This window comes from Ornithodoros turicata, chromosome 6 (assembly GCF_037126465.1).
Source record: "Ornithodoros turicata isolate Travis chromosome 6, ASM3712646v1, whole genome shotgun sequence".
In the NCBI taxonomy this organism is placed as follows: domain Eukaryota; kingdom Metazoa; phylum Arthropoda; class Arachnida; order Ixodida; family Argasidae; genus Ornithodoros; species Ornithodoros turicata.
The window spans coordinates 73,242,070-73,261,636 of NC_088206.1; the positions used below are offsets into that span (position 1 = coordinate 73,242,070).

Here is a 19,567-nt window from a genome sequence, read left to right on the forward strand (position 1 = left end):
TCTTCTTCTTCCTCACAGATCCTGGCCTCACTCACTCACAATCTCCCGTCGTCGTCCTCTTACAGAAGTCCCCTCAGACCACCGTGAGGTCATCATGTCCCTTCTCCCCGGCGCTCCTCGGTGCACCCTCCCACCATGATTGTTCACTTTAAAAAAAATTCCGCACCGCTAAGTACAGACTGATGGGAGAGCTGAAGGTAACAGAATGTTTAGTTAATCGTCTCCGACTCGAAGTCCGACGTTCACTGCATTATACCGTGTGTGGCGGTGGTTCGTCGGTTCCGCTGAAGGTCACAATCGAAACGGTGACGCAGATGTTGTTCCTCACTTAGGAAGCGAGCAAACACCAACAGTGAAAGATGAAAGTCACTGAAAAGGTTAGCCAGCTGTAGGACTCGAACCCACGTCTTCTGGATTGCCGGTCCAGGGCTCTACCAATTAAGCTAAGCTAACGCGCCTTCTCAGTGACTTGCAGGGTGCGTCCAACAGTGATACACGAAGCAACGGATCATTCAATCTCGTGTCTCACACTGTCCCAAAATATCCCTTCGCTAATCCACTAGATTCCATATTTCTGGCGACAATCATTATGCTTATCGGGGCTTGCGGAGGGTAACCTTCCTTTGCGCCTTTCGCGAGACAGCGGATGGACGCGCCAGTGGCACAGATATCCTCGGATCTGCGCCGTTGTGCACACATTTCGTCTGCGCTCATTTCAAAGTGTTCAATTTGCATCCACAAAACAGGATGTCACGCGGATATAACCGCACCCGCGCGTATCAATTCTGCCCAGTTCTTTAACGTTCGCTGACATCTCGGCTCAAGGCAAGGCGTGTGTCCCCAAGAAAGGTGAGCAACTTCTACCACGACACCATGTTCACTGGCGCCGTCGGCCGGTTTCGTTCCCGCTACAGCACGACTGCAGCTAATATATTCGTCCAAATAGAAGAATAATACTTTTTCCACGAGACGGATGCACGGAAACCACACCAATCGAATACGTTATTTTGTTTTTGTTTCGTTCCTTGTTAGCACCACGATGCAAGAGGTGAAAAAATCTCAACGGAGCCCTGTGCGCCGACTTCAGAAAGAACTATGGCAACATCCGACTGAAAAGTCTTGCCAGAGGAAATTCCACAAAGGGTGGTAGGATTTGAAGCCAGCACCTCGGAGTCTTTGTAGCGTGACCTTGCAGCTATACATACTGCCAATTACGCGACTGCAACGAGCCAGAACCCGCGCGTCGTCAGCGTTCTTCGACACCTCAACAGAAGGCGCGCGCAAAATTTTCCTTCCACCGACTGCCGCCTGTGGGCAGCACCATCTAGTTGTGTTTCTTGAAGCGCTCATCCCAATGTTCCCGTCCACTCCTCCGCTACCCCCTCCCTCCTGAGAAACCTTTTTCCGTTTGAAACGGTTCTCGTGCTAGAAGGGCACATCACGTGCTACTCACGCCAAAGTTATTTCGTTTGTTTGGTCGACAACAATGAGGAGCGTAATCTGTGCCTGATGGATTACTTCTGCTTCAGAACTTGACAGGCGGTAAGTCTTCCTCGATTTCTGCTTTGTCTTCTGCTAAAATAAAGGGTGACACAGTCCCGTCTCTTGACGAAAAATATGCACATGGTTATCCTCCACCCTATACCGGAAGGATAAATGCGGTGTATTTCTTTGTTCACTGCTCCGGCAACTCAGGCAAAGCAGCGATGGTTATCGGGTTGATAAGAATGACATGGACACGACTTCTTCCGTATGCCCAAGACAGCGTTTTCTCTGGCGGAAAGGACAAAAACTTTTATCAAGTAAGATACAGCGGCGCACTGTCAGAGTGGCAGTATAGACTGCTTATACTTACTATAACGATCCCATGGATTACGCGACTTTTCGGCAGGTGTTTATCTCTTCGTGTGCCTTCCAGTGTATGTCTTCCAGTGCTTCGTCTGTGTTTCGTCTGTCCGTGTCCCCTGCACTGGGGTTTTATCGCTTTTAGAATAGTTTATCTCTGTCAGCATGAACCGGCACCCCCGCTCCGAGTGAACACACCGTTATCAATATCTCTCCCACTGCATTCTCACTAGCACTGATGCGAACGCACAGGTGCAAATCACGAATCCTAAATAGACTTTACTACGAAGTCTAATACAGCCATAATGTACATCTTGACGGGAGATAACGCTCTCGGCACAGATAAGGCCACGGTACCACTATGGTGTCCTTATATAGGTGCAGATAACGTCATTTAACGCTTGACAATAATCAGTGTGACACTCTACACGAACCGTGGAGAAATTTGCGCCTCTGCCTTTATAGTTTTTGAGTATTGTGGATCGTGAGTATACTGCACGATACGCGCGCGTCTGTCACGCAAAAGGGGAGAGCAACCAGAAATCGCAGAAGACAACACTGCTGTTAGCGGACGGCATAATTTGGTTGTTTGCAGCAGAGCACGAGAACGCAATGAGGGTGCAGCCGTGGATAGAGTGCTGTTTAACGATTTCGAATGTAACGCAAGCGGTAGGGATGCGATTCTTTCAAAATTCTTTATTTGCACATAGTTCAACTGACCGCAAACTACATCTATACTGGGCAACTTCTTTCTCTTATCACCTCTAGAAAGCCCTCTTTTATACGGCAAAACATTTAAGAAATAATCTAGGAAGCCGTGTTCCAGGGAGAGAGAGTGTCATCTCGAGCACATGCATGACGAGTGGCACATGTTTTCCACACTTTACTGTTATCATGTTTCTTGATATCGTATGCGACAACACTGTGACAGGCTCTGATACCTTACAGCGTCTGATCTCACTCGAAAATGCAGCAAACACCCTAGAAGACTAGCATTAACCGTCACTAGAAGACACTCGTGTTGTTCACAGGCCCTAATTCTACGGTTCCAATCAATAATCTACTTTCATTTAGTCAGCGTGTGCCAAGGGCTACAAATACAATTTTTGTGGTAGCAGACGACTGTTCTGCTCATTTTGTAAAGCGTATTCTGCTCGGATATTTCCGGAGATTCACCATTGCCCCATTTCAATGCAAGAATTCAATCCTCTCTTTCATATAGAGCGACTGAACATGGCATTTGAACACTCGGATTTGAATGGCTCTTGTATTCGTGTTTTTAGTGCACACTTATTTTTTATCAGTCTAGCGACTGACGTTTTTTTTTTTTCGACTCGCATAATTGTATTTTGATATTGCCACAAGCCGACGTTTCGATCATGTCTCGGATACTCCCACACCCAATATCTCCGCACTAGATTTCCGTCTGATTATACAGCAACCACGCACGAATGCAATAAAATGCTTCCTTTAATGAACAGTAGGAACGACCATTATCGATTCGCAAGCGGACGTCGAAAACGAAAAAAAAAAAAAAAAAGAAAAGAAAATTCAATAACTATGTCACAAAATATGTCGCCGTCAGTCGCGTGTTCTACGCAGAGGGGGACCCTTTAATCGTTGTTGTTGCTAGACGGCGCTGCGTGGCTTATCGAGCGCTATGTTTTCGGCGCCGGAATCTCAATAAAATTACTTTCGTAAGTATACAGATCAGTGGCTGCATGAACAAAATCTCTGTCGAAACACTACATCCGTATATCGATTTGCATTTTTGCGTTATAGGTGATCACGTGACACAATTCATGTGCGTGTGTTCACAGTGTTGTCTTAGATATTTTAAATTTTTTTGTCTATCAATCTATGTTTCTTGTTGGCTTTCTACTGTCATCTATCAACAACGATCGCTACTACTTTTGCCAGGACTAGCTACTGCGTTTTTCTGCCTCTTCTTCACGAAAGGAGTAGTTAGCCAACTTCTGTATACGTAGTGGCATTGGAGCGGAAGACCAACGGGCGTGTGTATTGTCATCAAGCAAGAGAACTACGGGTCAACTTCGCTGTACTTACTTATTTGTACCTGTGCAGATTGTACCTGGTTTTGATTAGAAACAATTAGAAACAGGGCATCACAAACGGATGATATGTGCACACAGAACACGCGATGGATGTACTCGTGCACATTGTGCCTGCAAAGAAGTATACATATTAGCGTGGACAGTGTCCACTATAAGTGTGAACAGATTTTTAATATATATATATATAACACTTTTTCCAAGATGAAATCAATTGCAATATAGCATATGCTGAAGGGCACTCCCTAGGAGGGCATTAGCAAAGTCCAAAGGCAATGTCTCAATTAACTTTCATTAATTAACTTTTTAATCATAAAAGCTACAAAGTTGTCCGAATGAGAACATCTGTTCCTTTCGGTCACCTGATATCGTAGCCGTTTTCAGAACAAAAATCCGTTCGATAGATCGTCCGCAAAAAATTCGTGAAGGAACGCCATTTTTTCTTTATTTTGTTCATTGCGCTTCGTAGAAGACGCGTCTTTCCTTCACCCCCAATGTGAGAGGAAGAAAGATCACACTATCGCCTCTCGCGTCCTGGAAAAAGATTAAAAGGAAACACAAAATGCAACCCAAGATAAGGCCAGTTCCGATAGAGTCACCCGATACATTTGTTTTTGTTTTGTTTCCGCAAGTTAAAGCTCATCTTCGACGCATGAGGCGGCCTGTACTCCCTTCCCCTCTCACGTTGGGGATGAAGGAAATACGCGTCTGCGAAGATGCGCAATGAACAAAATAAAGAAAAAAATGGCATTCCTTCACTAATTTTTTGCGGGCGATCTATCGAACGGATTTTTGTTCTGAAAACGGCTACGATATCAGGTGACCGAAAGGAACAGATGTTCTCATTGGGACAACTTTGTCGCTTTTATAATTAACGAGTTAATTAACGAAAGTTAATTGAGACATTGCCTTTGGACTTTGCTAATGCCCTCCTAGGGAGTGCCCTTCAGCATATGCTATATTGCAATTGATTTCATCTTGGAAAAAGTGTTATATATATTTTTTAAAAATATGTTCACGATTAGCGTGGACACCCTGTATATGTGTCACTGGTTGGCGCAAACTATGCGTGTGATCGCGTTAAAGAACATGACGCACTCGAAAACACGAAAGGTACTAGAAGCCATACTCGTAGAAACGTATATAGTCTAAGCTGAGAAGATTCTCCTCAGCTTGCTCGTATATTGCCGTCCACGTCAGAAACCAGAAAAATTTAGCTATTCTCAATATCCATTCTCTATTAGAGAATTTACATCCTTGCAAAATAAGGGTTTATCTTATCAGGTATTCGTCGCAGTTCTCGTGGAGAGCTTCCAGAGACCCGTTTCCATCTTTTATGCTTTGAGACATCCTTGTGCGAGCAGTTGTAGAAGTCTCACAAATGGCTGACAGGTTCAAAGGTCATCGGTTCCAATTCTACCACCGCTTGTGCTGTTTGAGGTTCTCCCTGAATGTTCCGGGATACTTTCTAGACACAGTTCCTCCTGAAGTTGGCCCAGGAAGTAGTGCCTCACGGTCCTAACACGAAACAATAATAAAATAAGAAAGGAAATGAAATCTCGAGCATAAGTTCTGTATTGCTTTAATATCGTACATTTAAAAACTCGACGCGGAAGTGAGGAGAAAAGTTTGGAGACAAAGCCCGGGAACTACAAGTTAACGAGAAATGTATTGAGATGACGGTATTTTACTTTTAGAAGAATATTTTACAAGTTACTACTGGCAGTCTTTATCGAAATTTAATTGCGATAAATCGCGGATTGAGCTTCGATGTAAACCAGCATTGCGGCTCTATATGACCACGTGGAAGGAGGGATGGGGGAATTTCTTGGCAGAGGAAAAAAAAAAAAGATAAAAGGGGAAAGGTCAGCAGCACGCCGGCTTGCCGTTCCTTAAAAAAATAAAAAAATAAGGAGAGATGGCGTTGTCGTCCGAGGGATCCCTGAGGGATCCTTTAGCAACGCCAGCTAGATACATAAGGCCTGCTTATTGCCTCCTCTCTCTCCTTGGTACGTGGACATATAAAGTCAGAATTCGCCCGCTGTTCACCGAATTTAGGAACTCGCAAATGATTGCAGCTAAGTTGGTGCCCGTAGACCTGAATCTGTAGACCAAAAAGTGCGACACGCTTTCCAGAAAATGTTTCGAGAAAGATGTGGGACCCTTTTGCGATTTATTTTAAACATTTCCCATTCAGCGCGCAGGGACGTTGAATCACTACTCGCAAACGAGGGTGGCTACGACCGCTGAAAGCGCGTTCGTGATTAGCTACTGCCGTTGAAAACATCACCCTGATTGGCTGACTCTTAGTTGTTGCGTCACGTCGACGAGTAAGCAGACTTTCTCAACATCTAGGTGATGTTGCCCTTAGGCACGTTTCGGGGCACAGTCGAACCCAGAAGAACGCTATTACGTCAATTTCCCAAAAAGGGTGCTTTGGCAACCAATAGACCTCTGCCTGTTTGTAAACAAATGACGTCATAGTGTTCGACAGCGCCACCAATGTGGTAGAGTTGAACTATACGTTCAAAGCAAGTGGCGAACAAGGTCGCGCCGGAAAGCCACGGTCTTGAGGGGATTACGATCTCCTCTGAAAAGGGACGCGACCTTCGGTCCTACTTTTCTTTCGATAGGAGGCGGCTAACAAGTGCCCATTCGTGGAACTCAGCCCTTCCCGGTTCCGATCTGTTTCGGTTTCAGTCTGTCTACCAACGTCATGATGACGTTTCTCGGGTAGAGGTTTATTAAGGCAGCGACTTGAAATCTACTCCCCGTCACATGGCTCTTGAGCAAGTACTATATCCCTTCCGCCTCGCCATCACATTTTTCGTTTTTTTTTTTCTTCTGCGTTGTTACACGCGCAACTTTTCAAGAAATGTTGTTGCGGATGACCGTCGCACGCACGTGTCTACAAGCAGAGCGCGGTCGGGGGATGCCGTACGTAAAAGTCAAGCCGTTCACGATCCCTCGGTGAACCATTCTCCACATACGACCTTTTGCGGGACCATTCGTTTCCTTCATTCGTTGGTTCGGAGCAGGTCGAGTTTGTAGTTCACTACCCGAGAGAGTCTTACCTTAGAGCACCTCCCCGTCCACCGGCTCGCGTGCCGTAGGGCTTAGTTTAGGATGGTCGCCTTCCACACCGAGGCTGGGAGGTGACACCGGTTCGAACCGCGGCTGTGCTGCCTGAGGGTTTCCGGGAGGCTTTCCAGGCGGTACAGTTCCCCATGAAGTCTGCCCAGGGCGCATATTAACTCCCAGTTTTGTTTGTTGTTGCGCCATTAAACACCAAATCAAATCATCATAACCCTTCCTATCTCCGACTCCTTCCTGCTGTCTTCTCTCTATCTGTTCACGTCTGAACGCCGTTCATATGCGCCGGCGCTAACACGAAACTAAAAAAAAGAAGAGAGAAAGAGAGAGAGAGAGCTTGTCCCGTGTGGGTGGATGTGTCAGACGACATCATGTCACTGTTGGCTGGCTGGACGCTCGACGAACAGGCATGACGTCTTGCCGATGGAACACCATCCAGTCTCCGGCTGCCCGTGCCGATACGCGATAGACACGTTCTTTTGGAAGTAGATGTTCCGCTAAGTGTAGATGGCGCGCAGTAAATAATGGTCGCACCCGTACAAGTACTAGATATGGGTAGAGCGGGTATCCGGTAGGGTGCTTTACAGGGCAGGTCGCAATCTCCAGCAGTTTTCGACTGTTGCACGGCGACAATACGTACATGAATCTTTCACACGCCGTGAGTTCAGGGGTTGTCTTGAGGGAAGCCAGTCTGGGTGACTGGTCTTCCGCTTTGACGTCAGTACAGAGTCATTTCTACAAAACCGGGACTTCCACAACGAAGTATTCACACCTCCAGCGGCGGTGAATCGCCCACCCCATCACCATCCAATATATATGGGTGTGTGTGTGTATTCACACGTCACTTACATACCACAAAGTTTACAGCGGGACCATTAAAAACGCAAAGTATCCTCGCAAACCGAAACTCGGGAACGAACAAAAGCGAGTCACTTTATGTCGTCCCCCGAGTTCGTGAAGACATCTCCAGAACGGCCAGACGGCTCACCTTGGCGTGAAACGGCGCGCCGTTGGCAACGTTGCGCGTTTTCCGGTGGGCCAATCGGTGAATATGGCATCTCCTTTCCATATGCCGTCCCCTTGCTTCTCCGCGACAGTGAGCATTTTACAGCTCCACCGGGAAATGTCCTTCCGCTATGATTTCTGTTATTCTTTCGTCCGGTCTTTATGTCAGAGCACGATCGTTGGCACACGTTCCAACGTGACCCCCGAGACTCCTTGGCCACGAAATTCTTGGCCGTTTCGGTGTCATGCGCTGCATTTCTAAAGGTCCGCGATAAACTTTAGATGGAGCTTGAAATGTGCGCCAACTATATGTCCCTGGCAGATCGAAGGAATATCGTCTACCTCCGTTCTCTGGAACGCGAATGAATGGCGGAATTATGTAAGTAGTATGTCGCAGTAAAGAGATTTTTTTTTCTTATGTAAGACATTCTTCCTTCTCTTAAATACTTAGTAGTTCTCGAGTAACTGAAAGATGTTTGCCGCGTATTATAAGCATTTACGCCTTCAGATGCCGGCCCGTCCGGGTGGATTCAAGATCTGCTATTTCTTCGGGGTCGCGCTAAAGGGGTTTTCATGTGTTGTCTGAGGCTTCAAAGACACTTGCAAGACGGAAACGCTTCCCATGAAGTCGGCCCAATGCGTGTACTAACGCTCCGGACCTCACTCCACGTGTGTACACTCATAGCGACAGATGCTTTGTGGTGCTAACGCAGAAAAAAAAAAAAACCCAATGTTGGCGGTACGGTACGGTACGGGTATGCAATCCGCGTGCAATCGACTCTTATAAACAAGAAGAGACATCCTAATGTGCAAGGCCTGTAGCTCTCGGCCAGGCGGCGCTGCAATCAGTGAAAGTCAGCGCCGCGTGCGGGAGAAGTTGAAACAATCGGTCCGTTTAGTTGATCAAAGGGAGGAAGAGGTATACGTTTGTCTCCCTGTTTTAACCGCCCTTCGTCCCGTCTCAGTGCTGCATTGAAGCGACATGGTCCGTTTAGAACGTGCAATACAGTCAGATATACAGCGTGTCGCAGTGTGGAAGTGCATTGCGTTTTCTTCGGCTTTGAGAAGCTGGAGTCCCTAAGCGCATTCTTGGGGAAGCGAGTGCTTCGAAGGGATTCGTGAAATTATTTAACGTGGACGAAGTACCAGGCAGGAATGGAATTTTCATCTATAGGCAAGGTGCGTGTCGCAACTCTCAAGTTTAGACATGGTTGAAAACATTTTAGGGTCCCATTTTAACGAAAATTAAAGTACAGCATCATGTGGGATCACCAATGGTGGAAAGGACAAACGACAAGATGACAGCTAAAGATACCGCAATAAAAGCCATACACACCACATCTTGAAACCACGACTACTGGACGTAGCCAGGTCGCATTGACGTTCGCTGCACTTATTGTTCACTCTTTACTTCTTGTGTTATGTTAATCGCTCCTCGCTTATCATCGGGGGCTTTGAAATTGACAAGTGCTCCACACACACTCAGGATCTGCGACATGTTTGGTATTAATGCTCGCCGTGTTGAAAATGTTGGTGAACGCGCACTTGCGCTGTTTTGTACGTTCTTCCCTTCCCTGCCTCAAACAGTTTTGCTTCACATGAAAAGCAATAAATCATAAGCATCAGTAGTCGTAATATTCGGAAACCCTTATCACTAACAATTACACCTCCGGACTCAATATGAGACAGAAAGCCAGAATCGCGTGCTGTTAGGGTATGATGTCAACCAAAAATATTAGTTAACCGCAACTTTTATAACGGGAATAAAGAAAATGCTGCTGCGGGAGAGCTTCAGTTTTAATTTCGACACAGTCAAGCATACGTAAAGGTATAATCAGAGTGATGTACCGTGACGGTGCGTAAACCCTCCGATGCAATGTTAATCTCCAAAGTGTACGTTTGGATTTCGCTCGCGAGGCAGTTGCCTCGCGAATACAACAACAACAACAACAACAATAAACGGTGACGATGAGATACCAAATAACGAATCATGTACCACTCGGGACTGGCTACACCAGGACGCGTTATTCATAAAAGAAAGGGAAACTACCCAAATCTATGCACTTTGAAACGGAATGGATGAAAACATCGCCACAAAACTTGGCACCAAAAGCAACAGTGTATATAGGAGAGTCCACGTCTGAAATCTCAATGCACGAAAGACAAAGAGCGTCGCAAAGTGTCAAAGAGGTCCGTCGAGACGAGAAATCTGCTCTCGCTGGATCTGTTAGCGTGTCCACATACAGAGTTCAAGGATACGGTTTCGACTCCGACGGGGTACAAATTACTTAAGTCACGTCAAGTATATGCGATCTATCGCTTCCGTATACAACTGTAGCTATACAGCCAAATATAAGGGAGTTTTCCGCTGGAACGGTTCGCGAACGTTTTTTTGTCGCAGCCCAACTAGATGATTCCATGCATTCTCATTCCCCGCCATACCGTATATACGCGGACGGTTTGGGAGATAACGATTCATACTAACACTCGCCTTTGATTTGTTCCTAAACTTGGGCGTGGACAGCGCGGATTGTGTATCGCTAAAAAGAGATGTAAGCACAGGTAGAGATTGGTTGTTAGAGTGACTTCGGGGTCGCTGAATCATTCGTCATACGCTTCAAAGATACATTCTTTTTTTTTTTTTTTTAGTTCTGCCTTGGCAACGCGAAACAGTTGTGGATATGAGCTGTGTACAGGTGTGCGTTCGGTAGACGGGGTCTTCAGGGAGACCCCCCGAATGCGATAGGAAGGAGTACAACCCACAGAGTCGTCTTCAGCATGACCACTGACCAGAGAACGAAACAAATATATACTCATGATGAATGGGTAATAGTGAGCTCGCTGCTTCGTTCTAATGGGAAGAAGCGTAAACTCGTGTATTTCGAGCTCCTGGGAGGAGAAGCAAAACAAATACCTCATCCTGAGCGATAGTTTTTGAGCGTTCCGTAAACAAAGTATTAGGAACGGGCGACAAAGATTATTTACTTTCTGCCTCGACGTTATCGCGATAAAAATGTGCTCATCTGCGGATAAACAATCCTCAAGAAAGTACAGGCCTGCAAAGGGAATTTAGATTTATTTGGACTGTGAACTATCGCTGTGGAAAGCCAAACTGCCATGCTGAGAAGTTCATGTCTCGAGATTTCCAGTCATCCACTCTGGCACGGGAATGACTAAAAGGCTACGGTTAGGATAAGGGTTAAGGATAAGAGGTAAGCGTCATGTTTTTATTATTTAGCTTCTGTTTCGTCAGGTTAGACGTGTTTTCCCGTACTTACGTGTGAACAGCGAATGTGAGGATTTTGTAACTGGAATATTTACGTAGCCTAATTTAATGGTGCGCGGAATAATTTCACTGCAGACTTTTCATGAACTATGTTCTATGAACTATGATAATATTTCCCCGTTTATTTTTCTTTTCGAGTGAAACTACGTGAGTGAATGGCGTGATTAATTTTTTTTTTGCCTTCCCTCGTTTTTTTAGCACATTCGGTAATAAACTCGGGAAGAATCCTAATATACGAGCAATATACGCTTCTTACGCGGAGTTCTAGCAAAGTCATCATCTTGCAGCTGTCCGTTACAGAGTCCTTCAGCTGGTAACATAGGCTTCATGCTGTCCTAGTACTCCAACAAAACGAACTCTATTTGATCCTAGCAGTCCTTTATGTAGTCCGTTTAGTTGACCCGTATACGCTGGACAGGAAAGCGCCATTTTCACACGCTTCCTCTGTTTACCCGGAAACTTAAATACCCTTATTAGTAACGGCCAACATAATTAGTAGCTGGCGCCGAAAGGTCCTCCGGGAGCGTAAACTCTCGGATATGTTCCCCGCAAATAACCTCGGCTCGTCGTCTGTTTACCGCCCTCTCCTTCTGGTCCACCTTCCGTCTTCCAGACTGGGAGGTCTCGTCTTTTAGTAGTTCCTAATCATCTACCGAGATGATGTCTTCTAATGATTCTCATATATATATAGCCCAAGGACGAGAACGCGTCCCCTAGCGGAGAAAGTCGCTTTATTAGATGTTTCTTTGTACTTCGGGTGTACCGTTGTAGTTGCTGAGAATGAGTCGGATAAACGTGAGAAGATAACGGCGCTTCTCTGTATCTCTTTAACCAGCACCCTGCCGCCCGGACGGCAGGGTGCTGGTTAAACCATCCAGATGGTCTTTGCATCCTGGGCCGGCTTCATGCTGCTATCCACGAAGTCTCCTACTTCTCTCCATCTGCTCACTACGTGTGTACAATGCGCACAGTGCTAACTGTGACCTAAAAACAAAATCAAAAGTTTGTCCTAGTTTGCTTTGATAAGCCTCCACGTGGTGCTTGTTGCCGATATATATATAAAGCCCATTATCTGCATTTGCATTCAAATGTCATTTAACGCCTCCCCGAGGGAAATGGCTTCCCAAACACATGTTGCCAATCGTGTTGAACGGTGCAGAAACTTTGAAGCGCTCTATTCGGGTAAAGCGACGCTATGTTTGTGTCGCAATGGGTGTCACAATGGAAACTATGGAGGAATTGTCGAGCGACGTCGGGTTGTTCAGTTCCCTCAAAGGTCCGTCTAGCAGTTCAGCTCTCGTTTCGCTTTAAAGGTTTACAACGGCGTTTCCTACTTCCCGACAAACAGAGCGATCGCAATATATATATAAGTTGCAAAAAAAGACGCGGAAATATATTTTAGGACAGTTACAAACACTAGTTTATTACATAGGGAGATGTTAAAAAGTAAAATGGACAAGGAGTCGACGTTTCGACAGTGGCACTTGTCCTGACGAAGACAGTGCCACTGTCGAAACGTCGACCCCTTGCCCATTTTACTTTTTGACGTCTCCCTATGTAATAAACTAGTGTTTGTAACTTCCCTAAAATCTGTTTCCGCGTAACTTCTGTAAAACTTCGTGGCTGTTTGATAATCCTTTTACCTCAACCTATAATATATCAACCTAAATATATAAATTTCTCCACTAGGCACGCTGTCTAACTGGACGAAATTTTCTCCACGTACTCGAGACTACCTATTTCGGTTTTTGCCTGACCATCTTTTGTACCGGAAGTAGCCGTCTTAACGTTGAAGCCACATCGCGAGATTGAAAGAAAATGATTGGCCTCTTTTTCGGAAGGGATTGCAGCCGTTTCTGGAGGTTGCATGTTGACGTTGGCAAAAAAAACAAAAAACAAAAAACAAAAACAAATAATAATAGTAAATAAAAATAAATAAAAAGCCACTTTCGCTCGCCCTACGTGGAGGCGTTTTTCTCTCCCCCAACTACTGGGTTTCCCCCTTTTTTTTCCAACTAACCGTGGCTAAATGGTCTCGGGTAGCAGTCTGGCTGCTGATTGATTCAATCAATCAATCGGCAGTCCTCGTGACTTACGTCCCCAATTTTGTCTTCCTCCATCACATCGCATCACGTCACCCGTTAGTTATCGGTAGATAAAAAAGTGCAAAAGAGGAGTTCTGGATTACTACACTATAAGAAAAAAAAAAGAACAAAAAGGAGTAACAACAAGAACATTATTTTAATGATAATCATCATCGTTGCCAGGGACAATACTCTACCCCATTGCTGGCGGTGAAATGGAATAATGAGTCGCCTCACAGTGAGGACTCAAGTCATACGGTGTCCAGAGAGTTTACAAGTGCTTTTAGGACAGAAAGTTTGTGAGTTGGATGTGGTCATGGACATAGGGAGGGGCGAGAGTCCAACTGGTTCGGGATAGTGCGAGCATGTGCCTGAGACCTTCCAGATGACTGCAGCGAGGGCATCTTGGAGAGCCAACTTGTCTCAAGCGGTAACGTCACTGAGCTTTAAAAGCCACATCGTGTCGCATCCGATGAATTAATGCAGCATCTTGACAAAAGGTATTTCGTGGCACGCGGAAAGCGGTTCTTGTAGAAGCATATAGGTAGGAGGAGAATGTCAGTTCTCCACTGGCGGGAAGCCAGGGAAGGGTGCCACTAGACCTCGGAAGAATGGAACGACGGTCTTCTCTCAGCAGTGCAATGCTCGTCCATCTCCGAGTTGAAAGAGCTGCTTCTGCGGCGCTGCCAGCCTCTTCATTCCCCACGATACTACAATGGGTTGGAACCCACTGGAGAACCAGCCTCTGGGCCCTGCTGCGTTAGCTATAAATTACGGCTTCGAGTCTCCAAAATCTGCAACTCTTCCACATTTTAGTCCTCTGACCATAAATTTACTCTCCGGCACCGAAACTTGCACGAATTTAGTCCCGACGGGAACCGATGGCCCCGAAAAAATACTGCCTTTTTTTTTCCTATAGTGCTCTTAGACGAGACCTCCGTTCCTCCCGACATTTTGAGCGTCCGTATTTAACGCAACAGTGGCGTAGTCGAGTGAATATACAGCCCCCTCCCTCGTCTGTGGTGACTATACGAGACTACGAAATTCCAATCCCACCAGCAGTGACTGTGCTCTATCAGGTTCTGCCTAGGTCCTCTCGTTGTCGGCGTAGTTCCCCACGAAGTCTGCCCAATCAGCACATTAGCTCTCTCCCACTTCTTCTCCTCTTCATCTGTGTCAGTCCAATAGTCGTGGAATAAAAGGAACCTAATGCGTAGAAAAGTCATTCGGGTAATCTTCCCAAGCAGCGTAAAATGTAACGAAGGTCTAAACTTATATTCGACACGCTCCATTATTCCTTCCAAGCGCGGGTGCATCGCATTGGCAGTCTTATATCTCTCGTTTTCGCATCACTGGGAGTGATCAGCGATATACGAGGCCACATTTTGAAACTTACTCGTTTTACTGCAACAATATTGGGTATTGGAAAATACCGGGGCCTAGAGACGTCGCGAAACGACAGCAAACGCGTTGTTTCCAAAATCCTTCTGCCGTCATTTTTATGTTCACGTTTGCAACGACGCGTTACACCTGTCCAGAATGCATTGCGTTTATTTATTTATTTATTTATTTACCCTCAGGGCTTAGAGCGTTGAAAAGAGGAGGGGCATAGGTTACAGTGTAAGGTAGCTATGACATAAATATTCATTAACAGTGCAGTTGTAAGTGAAAACTTATACGAGCCTACAAACAACATGTATAAGTGATTTGCTATTATCGGCATGTTAATATATATAGATGTAACAAAAGTATGACCATGACATTAATTAACAACGACGTGAATGATTATTGCGAGTGAAGATGATCATATAGGGCCTTTTTGAAGTTAGAGCTCTCTGAAATCGAGGCTAGTCAAAACGTGATTGGGAACGACAAAATGGAACTTGCACCTTCTGCCTATATGGTCAAGTCGAGACGAGATGTAAGATGGGCGCGATAATAAAGAAGAATGCAGTAGAGAAATAAGTAAGAATGCGTTCGCGCGGTAACACCCGTCTACAGAACCGTACGTGGTAGAGAACCGTTGCGCTTCTATCCGTGCACTTCTCACTATCGGTGCTATAGTCCAACGGAACATCCGACAATCTGGCAGCCACGTTTTTATGATGCCCATATTTCCTCCTTCCCCTTTTGTACATCCCACGTGCGTGGCGCCAGAAGGAAAAGCGACGTCTAAACTCGATGGCAGGGAGAGAGAGAGGCCTAACGTGCTCGGCTTGACTCGGCTAGTAATTGGTTTGGAACGACGGCGTACAGCCTCCTGGCATACTGCAATATGGGTCGCTACACGGCCACAGTAACGGCGGGAAGTCAATTAAGGGGATCCGCTGATTGTTTTATGGGCGGCGATGCAGGAAGCAAAAGTGAAAGTGCTTATGGGAGAAGAATGGCAATGATGAATTCCGCGTCCCGCTATGCGGCAATTATTCGTCGCGCAGTCCCGCAGTTTTCGAGAAGTTCAGAGAAGCCGCGGGATTCCTTTAAAGTGGAACAACACTAATAATTCTCGCTATCTTAGCGAGATCACTCTGCTGTTCGCCTTCAGAATGTTGAGGAACTTCACCTACCATATCCACACTCCTGCCAAAACAACAGCAATAAACGAAACCACAAAAACAATATAAGCACTAATCCGCCCTTCAGGAACGGATTCCCAAAAACCCAGGTCCAAACGAGTTTGTTGTCAAAAACGAGAAAAAAAAAAAAACGAATAGAAACAGAGAGGGAGATGGAGGGAGGGACGAAGGGAAATTACCACCAAAAAATGTCACAGTCTGTTTGGTCAGCCGCATGTCACCAGGCTTTTTGGTGATAAACCTGGCAAAGGAACCACTAAAGGTAACACTAAATGCGCTATTGGATGGAGGAGTACTTAAAGGTTTCTTCCTCGAGTGCAAGTCCCACTCTTGAGATAACACGTTCGTGTGGAAAACCGAGCGAAAACCTGAGGCAGAGTGTGGTGGGGATTCCCCTCAATCTGTAGCGTGGCCTTGGAGAGGATGCTGCTCTCGCCATGAAAGATGACAGATATTCAGGGAGGGCTCGAACCAGCTTTTTCTCTGATTAGCGATCACATTTCTTCACGCGCACTTTGCTCTACATTGCAGATAAAACGAAGAGTGCATCGCCAGCATCACCGAGTGACTTAATTTGCTTACTGCTGAGCGAAGCATTAAAATGCGAGCAAGCCGGTGTAACAATGTTGATGATATCATGATCAGTTCAAGGAAATGACACCATCGACATGCTTACCGCCTTTCACTAATCCCCAGGAGTGGAAATATCGGAAGGCTGTAATTCGCTCTGCGCTAATTTTGAAGATAAAAAGAATCGTTTACGGTCTAACTCTTCGTGTTTTCGTTTGAACTATTTAATCTAACTTTTTGGTCAACATCGGGCGGGCGTCGCAAGAAATGGAAGAATCGGCGCAAATGACGTTTAAATGGAGGAGAAAATCCCCGTCGATACAACTATCAGGATTAGACATCTGCGGATATATTGAGGTGAGATCTTACCACGCAACACCCTGTATACGCTTAAAAACTCCTGTGCTGGGAAAGAAAAAAAGCAGCGAGGACCCAAGAAACGCATTCAACTTGAACGAAGACGATTTAGTTCAACGGGTTTTTCCTTGCCTCCCTCCTGAAGCACATTCACTCGAAACCGTTGTCTACTTCATTGCTGTGAACCCTTCAAAAGAGAAAGCGAATCAACTCGGAATAAACTACAGAAGGTTTACTGGAGCATTTTTCTCCCGATCCTCTTGTGATTTTGCCTTCTCAATATAATAATCGCTCCTTAGCTTCAAACAGGATTACCGTATTTTTCGAACGTCCTTCCCATCCCGGTCGGTGTCTTTCAAACGAATATGCACCAACCTGCCAAAGTCTTAACTATTTTCCGCGACAGCTGAACGTTCCTCGTGGTGATCACCCGAGAGTCTTACGGATTCGTACCCGTACCCTTAGGTTGAACAAGTGTACATGTTTCCAGCCGATGCACCACGGCCTGTCATAACGCGGAATACAGAACACCACCTTCGGGAAAATACAAAAATCCGTCTGAGGCAAAAACGTAATTTTCTACCTCCTCTCCGAGACACCCCGCATCGTCTCGGCAGCTCCCAGGAACGAGCGATTTATTGACTAGGCTGCATCAGTGCCTGTGTTTCTGTGAAAATAATGAGCTCTCCCGAACTTTTTATCGCTTTTTTTTTCTATTTTCGCTTTTGCGGGGTAAGTAAGGAGGTTGTCTAAGGTGGAACAAGAATTTGATGCCCGCTCAAACGTTTCCTTGTTCTTTTGCGTCTCCTGTAAAGCGTGCTTTCGCTGCAGCACTGCAGTGTTCATGGGAGGTGCCAGCTTTACATTTGCCCGTATCTATTCATAGCACAACGTAATTTTCGTGATAAACTTCCACAATTTTCACTCTGTGCAGACATATAAATTGAAGACACGTCAAGTAAGTGGCACATCTTAGTCACCTGTACGGGTCAGCCTGTGTATTTGCACGTATAGACACATAGGCTTCCCAGCGCACCTCACTCGACTATGTTTCGCTTCGAGTGCAGCGCTGGAGTGTATATGAATATGTGATAAGGCAGCTATACATTTCCTTCTCTCCGTCAGCGAGTGTAAGACAGCAATGAGTACGAAGGAAACCAACTTTACAATTTCTTTCCCTACCGCGTTATATCAGCTTTGACTGGCAACCATAATGAAACCGGAAGCCGGAGATAGCGTCAAAAGTGGGCATTTCGTCGTCGTCTGCTTTCATCCTTGCGGCCAGACTGGCGACAGGCGGAGCCACCACAAATGAGCTCGTCGCTGAATTAATGATGTCGGACGACCGAGCGTCACAACATGTAACAGCGGCGAAAGTGCTGGGAGTCCCTTGATTGGCCAAAGGGAATGAAGAGAGGTCATATATCTAAGTATGGGAGGTTCATTTGTTTTCTTTGACTGTACGCAGGGTGACAGGTCGTCTCAGTTTTAGCCTTTAGCTGTTACCTCCCTGGCTGCGCAAATATTCGGAGTTTGGTTACACATAATTGAAACAAACAATTTTCACGCCTCATGGCTGGCTGTTTGAGCAACAGCGGAGCGAATAATAATAGTAATAATTAAAAAAAATACAAACCAATTTAAGTTCCACAGCGACCCTTATGTTGTGGTTACCGGCATAACGTAACTAAACACTGTTAGTGGAGTAGAATAAACCTCAACCCGAGAAACGTCATCATGACGTTGGTAGACAGACCGAAACCAAAACAGATTGGAAGGGGAGAGCTGGGTTCCACGAATGGGCAATTGTTCGCTGCCTCCTATTGAAAGAAAAGTAGGACCGAAGGTCACGTCCTCTTCAGAGACCATCGTAATCCCCTCAAGACCGTGGCTTTCGGGCGCTTGTTCGCCACTAGCTTTGAACGTAGTTCAACTCTACCAAACTCGTGGCGCTGTCGAACATTATGACGTCATTTGTTTATAAGCAGGCAGAGGTCTATTAGAAGACAACTTTGGTCGTCTTGAGAAATGAGAGTTCTTCGAAAACTACTTTAATGTCAAGAATACCATTTTGAGTATTTCTCCAGCAGACGCGACATGTCTGCAACATTAGTCGGATAAGATTAGACGTCGATTGAAATAAAATATGCGCTTGTATTGCTCTCCCAGCTTTGCGGCGAAAGCAGGAATCTAAGTGCGTACATATATTGAATTTTAATTCGTTTTAACACCAAAATGGGCAACATTAGCGGACCCGCCTAAGCCCGAGGGAGGCACACACTTAGTAGCAGCAGTTCGTCACGTATCCGATGAAACGCAATTAACTAGTTATAATGTCATAAGCGGGGAACGGGAGTATCAGGTTGACGTTAATCTGCTTTCGAGGACGTCGACTCAAAAGCCTTGGTCGATGAGTAGCCCTAAAGACGTTGGTTGGAGCATGGTGGTTAAGCGCCTCTTTCGAGGATAATGATATATTCAAAGGCTAGATGTTCATTGTCGCCTCCACCAGCGCCTACCAGTGTCGGCAATCGTTTGATTTTTGTTTTCTTCCTTCGGGCAAACTTTCCGGCCTGCTGATCCGCGATAATATCCTCCCCCTTCCTTGGGTTTCCGAGCTCACATCATTCATCATTTTGTGGACCGAATGAGCGGTTCACTGCGTTTGACTGCTATATT

The 19,567-nt window shown here is 45.7% G+C and overlaps 1 protein-coding gene across 5 annotated transcripts in view; it reads left to right on the forward strand.

Moving 5' to 3' along the window:
* The first annotated feature begins 23 nt into the window (after window positions 1-23).
* The window catches only part of LOC135397338 (Kv channel-interacting protein 4-like), a 157,741-nt gene continuing 138,197 nt past the window's right edge, over window positions 24-19,567 (forward strand). For 3 of the 5 annotated variants that reach the window (XM_064628873.1, XM_064628868.1, XM_064628871.1), the window contains exon 1: window positions 994-1,542. The gene's annotated coding sequence lies outside the window, so the exon portion shown is untranslated. Of the gene's footprint in view, window positions 198-993; window positions 1,543-1,695; window positions 1,803-19,567 lie in introns of those variants that run through there. The other 2 variants (XM_064628869.1, XM_064628870.1) reach the window with 2 other exon arrangements.